This window comes from Procambarus clarkii, chromosome 7, assembly GCF_040958095.1.
Source record: "Procambarus clarkii isolate CNS0578487 chromosome 7, FALCON_Pclarkii_2.0, whole genome shotgun sequence".
NCBI classification, from domain to species: Eukaryota; Metazoa; Arthropoda; class Malacostraca; order Decapoda; family Cambaridae; genus Procambarus; species Procambarus clarkii.
Window position 1 is genome coordinate 50,486,545 of NC_091156.1, and position 14,951 is coordinate 50,501,495.

Consider the following 14,951-nt stretch of genomic DNA (forward strand, 5'->3'; position numbering starts at 1 on the left):
ATATGAAGCCAGCGATGTGTGATGCAGAGGAGGATGTCGATTTGGATTCATAATATAACTTATTTACAAATATTCTAAGCAAAGCACAGGAAAGTAGTATTCCTTACAAATTAAATATATCAAATACAAATGACCCGAAATGTATAACAAAGGATTTGAAAAACCTTATAGGTAGATAGAGAGCTTGGTACAAAAAGATTAAGAATTTGGAAGTCAGTTTAGAACAAGAATTTGGACAACTGGTTAGAAATGTTAAAAAAGAGATAAAGAGAGCAAAAAAAACTATGAACTTCGTATAGCCAGGCCAGCCAAAAGCAAATCCTGAAGGGTTTTTTCAGTTATATCGAACAAAGATTAGGGAAATGTTTAGGGTTCATTAAAAACCGAGACAGGTCAGATAACGGATAATGACGAAGAGATGAGTAGTATTTTTAATAAATATTTTATCTGTATTTACTAAAGAAGAACTTAACTCTATGCCTTCAGCCGAACAAGTCTATGTGGGTGGGGACGAAGACAAGTTGACTAGTCTAACAGTTACCAGGATATTATTAAACAAATAGTAAAACTAAAACCAAACAATTCCCCAGGGCCGGATGAAGTGTTTGCCAGGATGCTTAAAGAATGCAAAGAGGAGCTTTCCGAGCCACTGTCTACCATATTTAATAAATCAATAGAGTTAGGTAGAGTGCAAGAGTCATGGAAGGTAGCTAATGTGGTACCAATATTTAAGAAAGGAGATAGATCACTTGCGTCAAACTATCGGCTAATTAGCCTAACGTCTATTGTGGGAAAGTTACTTGAATCGATAAATACAAATACAATTCGTCTTCATCTTAAAAAACATAAATTAATAAATGAGTCGCAACATGGTTTTACAAATGGCCGTTCATGTTTAACAAATTTGCTATCATTTTATTCCAGCATAGTTGAGGCAGTTGACAGTGATAAGGATTGTGATGTTGTGCACCTTGACCTTAGCAAAGCTATTGATACATTGCCACATGAAAGACTGATTAAAAAAATAGAGGCTCATGGTATTCGGGGTGCTATATTAAGTGGGATTAGGGCATGGCTATTCCAAAGGAAACAGTGTTAGTATCAATGGGGCTAAGTCAAAGTGGGATAATGTTGTTTTGTGGAGTACCTCAGGGCTCTGTCCTGGGACCTCTGTTGTTTATAATATATATAAATGATTTAGATTCACGTTTGAGTAGCAACATCTGCAAATTTTAAGATGATACAAAAATCGGTAGTGAAATTAACACGGAAGAAGACTCACTATCACTTCAAGTTGATCTAAATAGGGTTTTGAAATGGTCAAAAGATTAGCAGATGCAGTTTAATGCTGATAAATGTAAAGTTCTGAGACTAGGTAATGATGATAGAGTTACAAAATACGAGCTTGGAGGTGTTGAAATTGCGAAGTCGGATTGCGAAAAGGATCTGGGAGTTTTGATTAGTATGAATTTGAAACAAAAGGATCAATGCCTGAATGTTCGCAATAAGGCAAATAGGACACTGGTATTTATTAATCAAAGCGTTAGTAACAAGACACCTGGTGTTGTTCTTCAGCTATATCTTGCTCTGGTTAGGCCCCATTTAGATTATACAGTTCAGTTTTGGTCGCCATACTATAGAATGGATAAAAATTCACTTGAACGTGTCCAGCGTAGGATGACTAAGTTAATTCCCCAAATTAGAAATTTTTCATATGAAGAAAGATTAACAAAGCTTAACTTGCATTCACTGGAAAGGCGAAGAGTTAGGGGTGACATGATAGAGGTTTACAAGTGAATGAATGGACATAACAAAGGGGATATTAATAGGGTATTAACAGTATCAACACAAGACAGAACACGAAACAATGGGTATAAATTGGATAAGTTTAGATTTAAGAAAGACTTGGGTAAATACTGGTTCGGTAACAGGGTTGTTGATTTGTGGAACCTATTACAGCATAACGTGGTGGAGGTGGGGTCCCTCGATTGTTTCAAGCGTTGGTTGGACATGTTTATGAGTGGGATTGGGTTGTTATAGATAGGAGCTGCCTCGTATGGACCAATAGGCCTTCTGTAGTTGCCTTTGTTCTTATGTTCTTATGCAGTTCCTAGGAGGTTCACACATTAGTGCAATCTCTTAATCGCTCTCAATACCTCAACTGTACTCTGTGTTTCATCAGAGACGATATTCGAATACCTTTGCTCGTATTTTCGCTCATTTGCTCATATTTTCTGATATTTATTTCATAAGCTCGAACAAACCTTCCTAACCTGACCAATTATAAAACAAAACAATAATGTGTTTATTTCAGTGATGGGAACATCAGATCACTTGATGTTCCCAATTTTCTGTTGGGAACATCAGACCATTTGGGAAGGCATCGGACGAGGGAGTGGGGAAAGGTGGGGATGACGAGGGGACGGAAGTGAGAGATGGTGGGGAGCACGAGGGGACAAGAGAGTGGGGTAATGGTGGGGAAGGACGAGGAGACGGGGGAGTTTGGGATGGTGGGGACGAGGGGATGGGGGTAATGGAGAATGGCACAAAGGACAAAAGGACAGGGGAGTGGGGCATGGTAGGAAGGAAGAGGAGATGGTGAAGTGGAGAATGGTGGGGGAGGATGAGGGGACGGGTGAAGGGGGAATGGTGGTGAGGACTGGGGGACAGGGAAGGGGACATTACCCGGCAATGCGTGGCCGGGTACTGCTAGTATGCTTATATATTATAATAATAATTTATATTTGAGAAAATTCCCGTTTGGAATGAGCATTATTGTTACGAACCCGATTCCATCGTCGGAGCACAGTGCAGCGACGTCAACGCCATCTGTGAGTCTGCTCCTGAAACCCCCACAACATGGACGGAGCCATCTAGTGGTGATAGGATTATACCAGCAAGAGGCGCTAGATTCCTGTCCTAGTCAGCTTGAGAGGTAGCTGGTGCTGACCTCTGGTGAGGTGGTGCTTAGAAAATCAGCGCCATCTATTGTCGGAGGAGTTGTATGTCTATGTCAGAGTCTGTAAGTGTTGTTTCCTAGTGTTCCATGTACTGACCAGTGTACTGATGACGTGTGTGTCCACAGAGTCGACGTATTGCTGCTGTGGTACGACGACAGTCAGTCTACCCAGGGCAGCCAATGTCTCTCTACTCCATTATGCTTTACGGAAGCAGTGAGCCACCGCCGGAGAAAAACTGTGAAGTGGCAGTGACGGAATTCGGCGTACCCGGGACTGGCTAACGGAAGAGACGACTGACCGTTAAGGTGCTACGGAGGAGTGTAACCTGCGAGTTGCAAGAAGCTCCTGCCCAGGGTTCCCTACCCAGGTATTTGTTCGTGAAGAGGCCCAGCAGTGCGAGGCTGATGTTCTCTGCAAGCTCCAGGCTGGAGGGTGATTGTGGGCGTGCACGAAGAGCACCTAGTGAGACTGTGTTTTGGCTGGCCCGTGGCCAGGGTAGACTCGTTGGTGTTTCCCAGTACTGATTGAGGACGGTACTGTGTTAAGCAAACACGGTAGCTGACAAGACTGCATCGATTGAGCATCGAATAGCGCTTGGTGTCCTAAGAAAGAGACACTTGTGTACATATTAAGTGTAGTAATACTTCTTCTAGGATTATATATGAGGTGATGGGAAAGTGATTATATATGAATATATTGATAACTAATGAAGTGTAATATTCAATGCACCTCCCCCAGTGTGTTTTACTTGCATTACCGTGCTCACTCCTTGAAAGCCACTACTAACTTGGGGCCGGATACCAGAACTTTAGTATCACCAGAAAAGAACCCGGTTGCGACCCATTGTGGCCGTATAAATATTTATGAATGCGTCTGCGGCGTCTACCGCTGGATGTAATCGACATGAGTCTAGGACGGGTTGCCTATCCTCACTCCAACAGCCGCAGCCAGACGACCATCAACAGCCAGCCTCCAGGCAATGGCTGGCAGGCCAGATCGACGAACACACGTCGGCTTCTCCTCTCTCATATACGGCAGTTTAGTACCGACGTATTTCCACGACACCAAGGAAGCAAAATGGCTCAGACATTTACATCATAACTGGTGGAGTAATTCATGGAAGTAATGACTTTTATTTGCTTCACCTCAAGTAGCCTTTGCAATACACAACAACTGCCACGTTTGTTAATAATTTTGAGCCCAGATTAGATAAGACTTCACATGTATGGACTTACCATCAGGAAGAGGCGCTCGCAGGAGTCCTGCAGAGGCACAAGCAGCGAGCAGCAGCAGCAGTGACGTCACACCCATTTCTGTGAGAGTACAACATTTTATTGAACAAATATGCAGGAAAAGATGACAATTAAATTATATTAATTTTATTATTTGCTTTTTTTTTTAAATCTGCGCAAAGAGCTTGGGCCAAAAAAAATATGATGAGAAACATTTCATGAATAAATATATACAGGTGATGGGTAAAAGGTCTTAGCTGGGTACAGGATAATCTTGAAGAAGGAAACCAAAGATCAGTTAGAGAGGAGATATCAGAATAGAGGGAGACACTGAGTGATAATTGGCTCTATTATATTATTAATACATATATAAATAACGTTACAAAGTTAATAAGTTCATTCATGTATATGTAAACTGAAAATTCAAACGTCATATATAAAGTGAAGAGAGTCCTTGACGCAGCACACTGCTCAATCCAGGAAAGTACCGCATATGTGTACTCACCTATTTGTGCTTGCGGGGGTTGAGCTTTGGCGCTTTGGTCCCGCCTCTCAACTGTCAATCAACTGGTGTACTGATTCCTAACCCTACTGGGCTCTATCATATCTACATTTGAAACTGTGTATGGAGTCAGCCTCCACCACATCACTGCCTAATGCATTCCATCCGTTAACTACTCTGACACTGAAAAAGTTCCTTTTAACGTCTCTGCAGCTCATATGGGTACTCAATTTCGACCTGTGTCCCCTTGTTCGCGTTCCACCAGTGTTGAATAGTTTGTCCTTGTTTACCCTGTCGATTCCCCTGAGGATTTTGTAGGTTGTGATCATGTCTCCCCTTACTCTTCTATTTCCAGTGTCGTAAGGTGCATTTCCCGCAGCCTTTCCTCGTAACTCATGCCTCTTAGTTCTGGAACTAGTCTAGAGGCATACCTTTGGACTTTTTCCAGCTTCGTCTTGTGTTTGACTAGGTACGGGCTCCATGCTGGGGCGCATACTCCAGGAGTGGTCTTACATATGTGGTGTACAAGATTCTGAATGATTCCTTACACAGGTTCCTGAACGCTGTTCTGATGTTAGCCAGCCTCGCATATGCCGCAGACGTTATTCTTTTTATGTGGGCTTCAGGAGACAGGTTTAGTGTGATATCAACTCCTAGATCTTTTTCTCTGTCCGTTTCATTAGGTACTTCATCTCCTATTGTATATCCTGTGTCTGGCCTCCTGTTTCCACTGCCTAATTTCATTACTTTGCATTTACTCAGGTTGAACTTCAACAGCTATTTGTTGGACCATTCACTCAGTCTGTCTAGGTCATCTTGTAGCCTCCTACTATCATCCTCAATTTCAATCCTCCTCATAATTTTTGCATCATTAGCAAACATTGAGAGAAATGATTCTATACCCTGAGGGAGATCATTTACATATATCAGAAACAGTATAGGTCGAAGGACTGACCCCTGCGGGACTCCACTCGTAACGTCTTGCTAATCTGAGACCTCACCCCTCACACTGATTAGTTGTCTCCTGTTGCTTAGGTAAACAGGAGACATGTGTGTGATGGGAGATGGGAGGTGTGTGGGATGGGAGATGTGTGTGTGTGTGTGTGTACTTGTGAAGATTGAACTAATAAAATAGGTTGTTTCTCTTACATAATTCATTTACTAGATACTGAAAGAGAGAGAGAGAGAGAGAGAGAGAGAGAGAGGGGGGGGGGGAGACGGTCTGAACATCAGAGCCTTAAACACCGTACTATCGAGCAGAGAGGACCTTAGTTGATATGGACTTGAAACCTGCCATGTACTGCAGGTATGTTGGTGACATTTTGATGCAGGTACCTCATGTCAGACGTCTGCAGAAGCTGAAGAAGCCATTCGAGTAGAAATCTGTGTTGAGTTTCACATATGAGATGGAGAATAATGGGAAGTTGCCTTTTCTAGATGTAACCGTCACGGAAAGGAATGGAGGATTCCACACTGCAGTCTACACTAAGGAAACAAACATGGGAATGTGCCTCAATGCCAATAGTGCCTGCCCGACAGGTACAAAAGGAGTGTTGTCAATGCTTACGTCGACCGGGCTCTCAGCCACAGCTCAGGATGGAAGCAAGTCGATGAAGAACTCTGTAGGGTAAGGCAGGTCCTAGTCAACACTGGCTTCTCTAACGGTTTCGTTGAAGACGTCAGAAAAAGAAAGGTGAAATGTCATGTAACCTCTGAAGAGTCAACTAACACAACACTTGTACCACTTATTAGACTGTTTTACAGGAATTTCTTTTCGACGGCTCATAAAACGGAGGAAAGGGTCCTAAAAGACATTATTGATAGGAACGTTATCCCTACAGACAAAAATAAAAAAATACATTTGATAATTTACTACAAAAACAAAAACCGGCCAGCCTACTTATAAAAACTCACCATACATCAAATAGAACGCCATGAAGGAAACCAACGTCATCTATGCCTTCATATGCCCGCTTGAGGACTGTAAGCCCCAAAGAACTCAGTATATATAGGCAAGACAACAACGTCTCTTTCTAGGTGATTAACTATGCACAAACAACAGGGCTCCATCAAGGAACATATAATCTCTTCTCACAACAAGATCATCACCTGAGAAATTTTAACAAGCAACACAGAAATCATCGATAAATACAGCGAGAGCAGATGACTCGACATCAACGAGGCACTACACATCAAAAAGTCAGCACAAAGCAATCAAAAGCCAAATAATGCACAGCTATATTCTACCCACATCAAGACCCCGAACCAACTTAGAAGCTGCAAGAGGAAGTATGGGCCAATAGGCCCTCTGCAGTTACTTCCATTCTTATGTTTTCATGCCTAATTTATACCCATAGTTCTGGCATATGCTCTGTCACCTCACCTAAAACTTTAGTGCCATATCACCTCACCTAAAGCGAGTATAAGTATGACACGGGCCTCACTGAGTCCTTTTGCCAGAATTTGATGAAAAACTGTACCCAAATGGATCCATGAGTGTCGTCGGGGGTTGGTCAGTGTGAGGGATCTAGATCCCTCGGCTAGTTTTCCTAGTTTCTAGATTAGGCTAGTCACTCTAGAAACTGAAGCTTTCAAAATAACATATGCTTGTTGGGTGTTGAATGAAAGCTTATGTTAAGAACTATCATTTGTGAGTAGTTAGAAGTCTGTGATTGCTCTGTGGAGAAAATTATAGAGATTTTCCTGTTTCTGTGAAGTAGGATGTGAGGTACTTGACTCTCCCAACGGTTTTACAGGGGGGGGGGAACAGTGGGGTGAACGTTGCCTTCCCCCACCCCCACGATGTGGACAGTACGCCACTGTCTTTTTAGGCCTCCCGCTCCTTGTGACGTCACAGGACGCCCGAGGGTGATGGAGAGAGATGATTGGGTCTGGTATATGTGCCTCAAGCCTAGTTTTGGCGCGAAGAGCTATGGTTGGATCCGGCACGAGGAGCCGTGCCGGCTCCAAGCTGATTGGTCTAGACGAGTAGGGGAAGGTATGGGCATTTTGAGTTTCCCTAGTGTGGGAAATCTTCAGTTTGAGCAGGGTAGCAGGTGGACTAGGACGTGTCTGGGTGGAGGGGGGGGGGGAGTTTTCCCCCTCCACCCCCATTAATCGCGGACGTTACCGTGTTAACTAGCAAGGATGGCACCCCTGCTATCCCTGGTTGTGTCAAGGCCCAATTAGGTGAATTGGGGCCAGGGATTTACGGAAGAAACAGTTGAAAAGCTAAGAGACAGTTGACTGTGTGAACGCATGAGGCAGGCTGGTAGAGCCTCATGGTGTAACAGGTGGGTCGAGTATCCTGTCTAGTGGCAATGGACAATTGATGTTGGGCAGTGTAAGTGAGTGTGATATTACAGGCCCAGGTTGGACTTTGCATTCTGCCAGGCTGCGTCAGTGTGGGGACGCCGCCGGCCATTGTCACCCCAGTGTAGAACAAGGCAGGTTCTAGCTCAATGGGGATGTAATTAGCCCCAGCCGCGTGGGTACTCCTGTGGGCGGCAGCCTGCCAGCCCGCGACCACCCGTGGCCACCCAGGCCACCCGCCCGGCCAAACACCACCCCACCCCGCCCGCCAGCTCAGCCGGTGGGGTGCTATGACGTCATGCGCTACCCGTGGCCACCCCAGGCCACCCACCCGCCTACCCGCGCGCCGGCCACCCAGCAGGCCACCCGCGCGCCGGCCACCCCAGGCCACCCAACCCCCCCCTCTCTCAGCTCGGGAGGGGCGCTGTGGCCACATGCCTTGGCCACATGCCTTGGCCACTTTCCCGGGACAGCCTAGAGCCACATCTTGTCGACGCATGAGGAGCAAACCAGCTAAGTGTTGTCAGCTAGTGTGGTAGTAACTTGGGAAATGAGGAAATAATAAGGGAAAGAGAGCAGTGGAAATAAATACTATTACTGTGTGATGGGTACCGGTGGAATTCCCGGTAAGTGTTATCTCAGAGCCTCGCCAGGCTAGAAAAGCAGCTGAGCGGCAGCTGTCAGTGGGATTCAGGTGTCGGATAGGGGCGGTACCTGGAGATAGATATTATACACGGGACCACACTGTATGTTAGTATGTTAGTAGACTGACTAGAGTATGTAACCAGTCAGTGTAGAGATTTACCATATAAGTGATCCAGCCTGTCGATTCTATATAATCGTTCAGACTGGATTAATGCCATAGAGTACTGTAAAATTATAATCATTAGAGGTAGGCAGGGATGTCAGTGGGGACCCCTGAGGACTGTGTAGTTAGCTGCATTACATGGTGATATAATTTTCATTGATTATGTGAATGCCATTTCTATGTGTTCATTTGCATGTTTATGTACTGTGTTGTGTGGTAAGTCAGTAGGTGTGATTGCTGACTGATTGCCTAATGATGTCATTAGCATGTGGGGTATGCTGACGGCATCATTATGTTGCAGGTTTGTGCAGTATTGTTTCAGTTTATACAATATTATTGCCCCAGGAACTGTGTTGAGGGTTTAAGGGACCTCTAGGATTATTCAGGGGAATTCACAGTACTTATTGAGAGTAGGCAATTGATGGGTTAATTGCCTGGCTGAGGTATGTGTGTGTTCACAGTAGTCCTTTGCAATTGGGTGCAAGTAAAAGAGGGGGGCAGTAATATTAGTATACTTTTGTGTTGCACAACCGTGTCATTATTGTGTGGGCACAGTAATTAGCGAGTTGCAGTAGCCGCAACCATATGTGGGCAGTGCTGTTATGTTGTGCATGCCATTGTAGTGTGACCTATGTAACACTGGGGTTACTTTGTTTCTTTAAGTTGTGTTGAGGACTTAAGGATTCAGTGAGTTAATTAAGTAAGGGGTAATTAACTGGATAAGGGGTGCACACTTAGTATTGTGGAGTGAGTGAGGGTTGTTATAAGAGAAACAGTGTTGAGCGAGAATGAGATACGTCTCGGGAGCAATTAATTGTCCATGTGACAACTAATTGACCACTCTAGCTAATTATGTAATTAGCCTTCTCTTCATGAATTCACGTAGTGGGAGAGGATCTGTCAGAGTCTGTCAGTACTTGTGTTAACGTAATATGCTCGAGACTAATTACCTTTCAGGGGTATAGCAATTAGTGGCTCAGGTTACTTAGTGGAGTAATTAACATTGGAGAGCTCCGGTGACTCGGTAAAGCGAGGTCATGGAGCTAGCATAAATCGTTGTATTAATCATATCCTGTCTGAGGACAGTGGATTATTGGCACATCTTGTTAATTAGGGTAATTAACTCCTTTCCCGTGAATTCACAGTGTTTGATGAGACCTGCTTAGGCAGTGCGGAGTGAGCCGTATTTCTGGATGATTAATTATCGGTCCTGGTGACAGGTAATTAATGGCTCAGAAGTAATTAGTGCCTTAATTAGGGTAATTAACACTCACTAGTAATTTTTTGACACAGACTGTGGAGAAGCTACCAAGTTAGGGTAGGCTTAGTTAACGTAACTCAATGGGGATGTAATTAGTGGTCCGTTTGACCTTAATTGAGAATTACTCACTGAATACTTGCAAGGAGTCAAGTGTGGTGTAATAGGTTGAGTTATTGTAAAAAAGAGAGAGACAAGTGTTAAAGATTAACGTAGAGTATCATCATGTTGTTGCCTAGTGGGAGACAATTGTTTGTGATTACCGTAGTACTTTGTTGCTGACTGCTGCGATCAGTCAATTAACGTAATTAATCACTTCAGGCAATTTCTTTTGGTTGTCGTCTGGTGACGAGAGTAGAGTCATCTAGGGATCTGTGGAGCTGTGTCCCAGAATCCCGCCTTGCCTGTCTGTGTATCAGGTTACTACAGGGCAACTTCTTATTGGGAGTTGCAAAGAGTGTTCACGCTGGGTTGTGATAGGGGGGAGTCACTGTTGGACTCCCGCCTAGTTAAGTGGGTCTCACCTGTGGGGCGGGAGGACCCCTAAGTTTGTGATTAGAGTAGCTGTCAGGGTAACCGAGACACTATTGATTGCCTGCTTGTGTCTTTGTTTCAGTGGATATCCTTTATTTGTTCAGTTAGTTCATGTTGTCAGCCCGAAGTGTCAGCAAGATGGAGCCTGCTGTCACTTCACGAGGGGCTGTTGAATAGCTGTGTTGCAAATGCCACTTGATGTACAATAACATAACCATTCGCTGTGGTGTAACTTAGTCTGTGATATTTTTCTTTGTTTTGCAATATTGCGTCATCAGTGGGCACACCTCTGTTCAGGTTAGTTCAGTATGCAGCCGCACAGTAAGGGTTGCTATTTAGCTGTTTGTTATCGTGCCACTGGATTGACATTAACGTAACATAAACTCGGTAATGTAGTAGTTAGTCTCTTGTTATTAATAAATTGTTATGTTATAGAAAACAGTCTTTGATGTCAACCCTTCAACCATATTATTCCACCATATTTCTGCATATTATTAAATGTTGATGTGATCTTGATAAGGCGGCTGTTCTTGGGAATTCGAATTCCAATTCATAGCGCCACATCAAATATAAATATTTGATTGTGAGAACCCGTCGGTTACCCTTTATTAGTTTTAACGTCCTGTTTAACTAAAAGGAGCCAGCAGCCTATTGTGGACAGGTTTTCACCCTTGGTGGTGGAGGCCTGGCGGTTTGCTCCCGCTTTTCCTTTTTCTACTAGACTCATGCTTAACTGCCGTGAGCAGACTTTAAACATGTAGTCCACCTCCTAAGGGAGGTAGGCATAGAGAAAAATCTCACAGTCAGTCAGGGAGCTAAGTTATTAAGCGCCACGACTGACTAATCCTTATAGACGATCATTGGTGCGGTGGTCACGGTACTGTGTACGTTTAGGGGTGATCCTGGACGGCATGGGTTCGAATCCTGGCCGGGTCAAAGAGTTCTTAGTGATATATGGCTTGCGCGTTCATGCAGCTTTCTCACACACACACACACACACACACACACACACACACACACACACGTTCAGGGGCCTCGTAGCCTGGTGGATAGCGCGCAGGATTCGTAATTCTGTGGCGCGGGTTCGATTCCCGCACGAGGCAGAAACAAATGGGCAAAGTTTCTTTCACCCTGAATGCCCCTGTTACCTAGCAGTAAATAGGTACCTGGGAGTTAGTCAGCTGTCACGGGCTGCTTCCTGGGGTGTGTGTGTGTGGTGTGGAGAAAAGAAAAAAAAAAAAAGTAGTTAGTAAACAGTTGATTGACAGTTGAGAGGCGGGCCGAAAGAGCAAAGCTCAACCCCCGTAAAAACACAACTAGTAAACACACACACACACACACACACACATATATATATATATATATATATATATATATATATATATATATATATATATATATATATATATATATATATATATATATATATATATATATATATAGTTCCAAAGGGTAACGAAGGACACTACAGCCGAATTAAAAGCAAAGGTCAACAAACTGATCGAAACTGTGAACGCCAAGAAATCCGGACTCCACCTGCCAAAGATCATTGGGGAATATAAACCTGGATATGCGTATGGAAATGTCAAGACGCACAAGCCTGGAAACCCACTTCGGCCAATCATTAGCCAGATACCCACACCCACGTACAGACTGGCGAAGCGACTCAATGGCCTGCTGACTCCTTATGTTCCTTGCGCCTTCAGCCTGAAGTCTCCAAAGGAATTTGTTGACTTACTGCGGGGCACACGGGCCACAGGGATAAGAGCCTCGTTGGACGTAGAATCGCTGTTTACCAACGTACCTGTGGACGAGACAATCGGAATGATAGCCGACAGAGTGTATCGTGATCCAGCCTGTACTCCTCTTGACATACCAGAAAATATTCTGAGGAAACTACTCCAAGCTTGTACTAAAGAGGCACCCTTCTTGAGCCCGGATGGGCACATGTATAAGCAAGTAGATGGGGTCGCCATGGGTTCTCCCCTAGGTGTCCTGTTTGCAAACTTCTATATGGGTACCATCGAGCAAAAAGTCTTAGTCGACATGAACTTGAAACCGGCCATATACTGCAGGTATGTTGACGACATTTTTACACAGGTACCTGATGTCAGACATCTGCAGGAGCTGAAGGAGGCATTTGAGCAGAGTTCCGTGCTGCGTTTCACTTACGAGATGGAAAAGGATGGGAAGCTGCCCTTTCTAGATGTAACAGTCATGGAAAAGGGCGGAGGTTTCCACACTGCAGTCTACACTAAGGAAACAAACATAGGAATGTGCCTAAATGCCAACAGCGACTGCCCTGACAGGTACAAGAGGAGTGTTGTTAACGCATATGTCGACCGTGCTCTCAGCCACAGCTCAGAATGGAAGCAAGTCGACGAAGAACTCTGTAGGGTAAGGCAGGTCCTAGTCAATAACGGCTTCTCCAATGGTTTCGTCGAAGACATCATAAGAAGGAAAGTGAAAAGCCATGCAACCTCTGAAGAGACAACTAACACAACACCTATACCCCCTATTAGACTATTTTACAGGAAATTCTTTTCCACAGCTCATAAAACGGAGGAAAGGATCCTGAAAGATATTGTTAATAGAAACGTTATCCCTACAGACAAAAATCAGAGGATACAACTGACGATTTACTATAAAACCAGAAAAACGGCCAGCCTACTCATGAGAAACTCTCCAGACACAAAACAGAACGCTTTAAAAGAGACTAACGTTGTCTATGCCTTCAAATGCCCACTTGGGGACTGTAAGCTCCAAAAAACCCAGTATATAGGCAAGACAACAACATCTCTTTCTAGGCGTTTAACGATGCATAAGCAACAGGGCTCCATTAAGGAACATATAATCTTTTCCCACAACCAAACCATCGCCAGAGAAATCCTAGTAAACAACACAGAAATCATCGATAGATACAGCGATAGCAGGCGGCTTGACGTTTGCGAGGCACTACACATCAAGAAGTCAACACCAGCAATCAACAGCCAATTATTGCACAACTATATTCTACCCACCTCAAGACTCCGCTCCAATATAGAAGCATCAAGAAATATGGACCAATATGCTTTCTACAAACACTTCTATTCAATACCCATTGTTTGTGTTCTGTCTTGTGTTGATACTTTTAATACCCTATTAATATCCCCTCTTGTTCTGTCTTGTGTTAATGCCACATCACCCCTCCCACCTCACTCAAATGTAGATATAAAATCGGAGATACGAAAGTTCTATTCAGTTGTGTATTTGAGAACTAAAGTTTTTGAAAATGTAATAAGTTTTACGAAACGCGCCCGTGTCGCGTCAGACTAGAAATAAAAATGAATTTTGGAGAATTAATTTTTGATTTACCTCCAACAGTGAAGCGTAATGTACGAAAGATTGAGAAAATTCGTGTTAGAATTATTAATCTTACTTTTTCGGTCATATTTAATAATATATGTCTACAGGAAAGACTGCTACCAAAATATACTAATATATATATATATATATATATATATATATATATATATATATATATATATATATATATATATATATATATATATATATATATATATATATATATATATATATATATATATATATATATATATATATATATATTAGTATATTTTGGTAGCAGTCTTTCCTGTAGACATATATTATTAAATATGACCGAAAAAGTAAGATTAATAATTCTAACACGAATTTTCTCAATCTTTCGTACATTACGCTTCACTGTTGGAGGTAAATCAAAAATCACTTCTCCAAAATTCATTTTTATTTCTAGTCTGACGCGACACGGGCGCGTTTCGTAAAACTTATTACATTTTCAAAGACTTCACAAATACACAACTGATTAGAACTTACGTCTCTCTGATATTATATCTACATTTGAGTGAGGCGGGAAGGGTGATGTGGCATAACACAAGACAGAACAGGAGGGGATATTAATAGGGTATTAAAAGTATCAACACAAGACAGAACAGAAACAATGGGTATTGAATAGAAGTGTTTTGTAGAAAGCCTATTGGTCCATATTTCTTGATGCTTCTATATTGGAGTGGAGTCTTGAGGTGGGTAGAATATAGTTGTGCAATAATTGGCTGTTGATTGCTGGTGTTGACTTCTTGATGTGTAGTGCCTCGCAAACGTCAAGCCGCCTGCTATCGCTGTATCTATCGATGATTTCTGTGTTGTTTACTAGGATTTCTCTGGCGATGGTTTGGTTATGGGAAGAGATTATATGTTCCTTAATGGAGCCCTGTTGCTTATGCATCGTTAAACGCCTAGAAAGAGATGTTGTTGCCTTGCCTATATACTGGGTTTTTTGGAGCTTACAGTCCCCAAGTGGGCATTT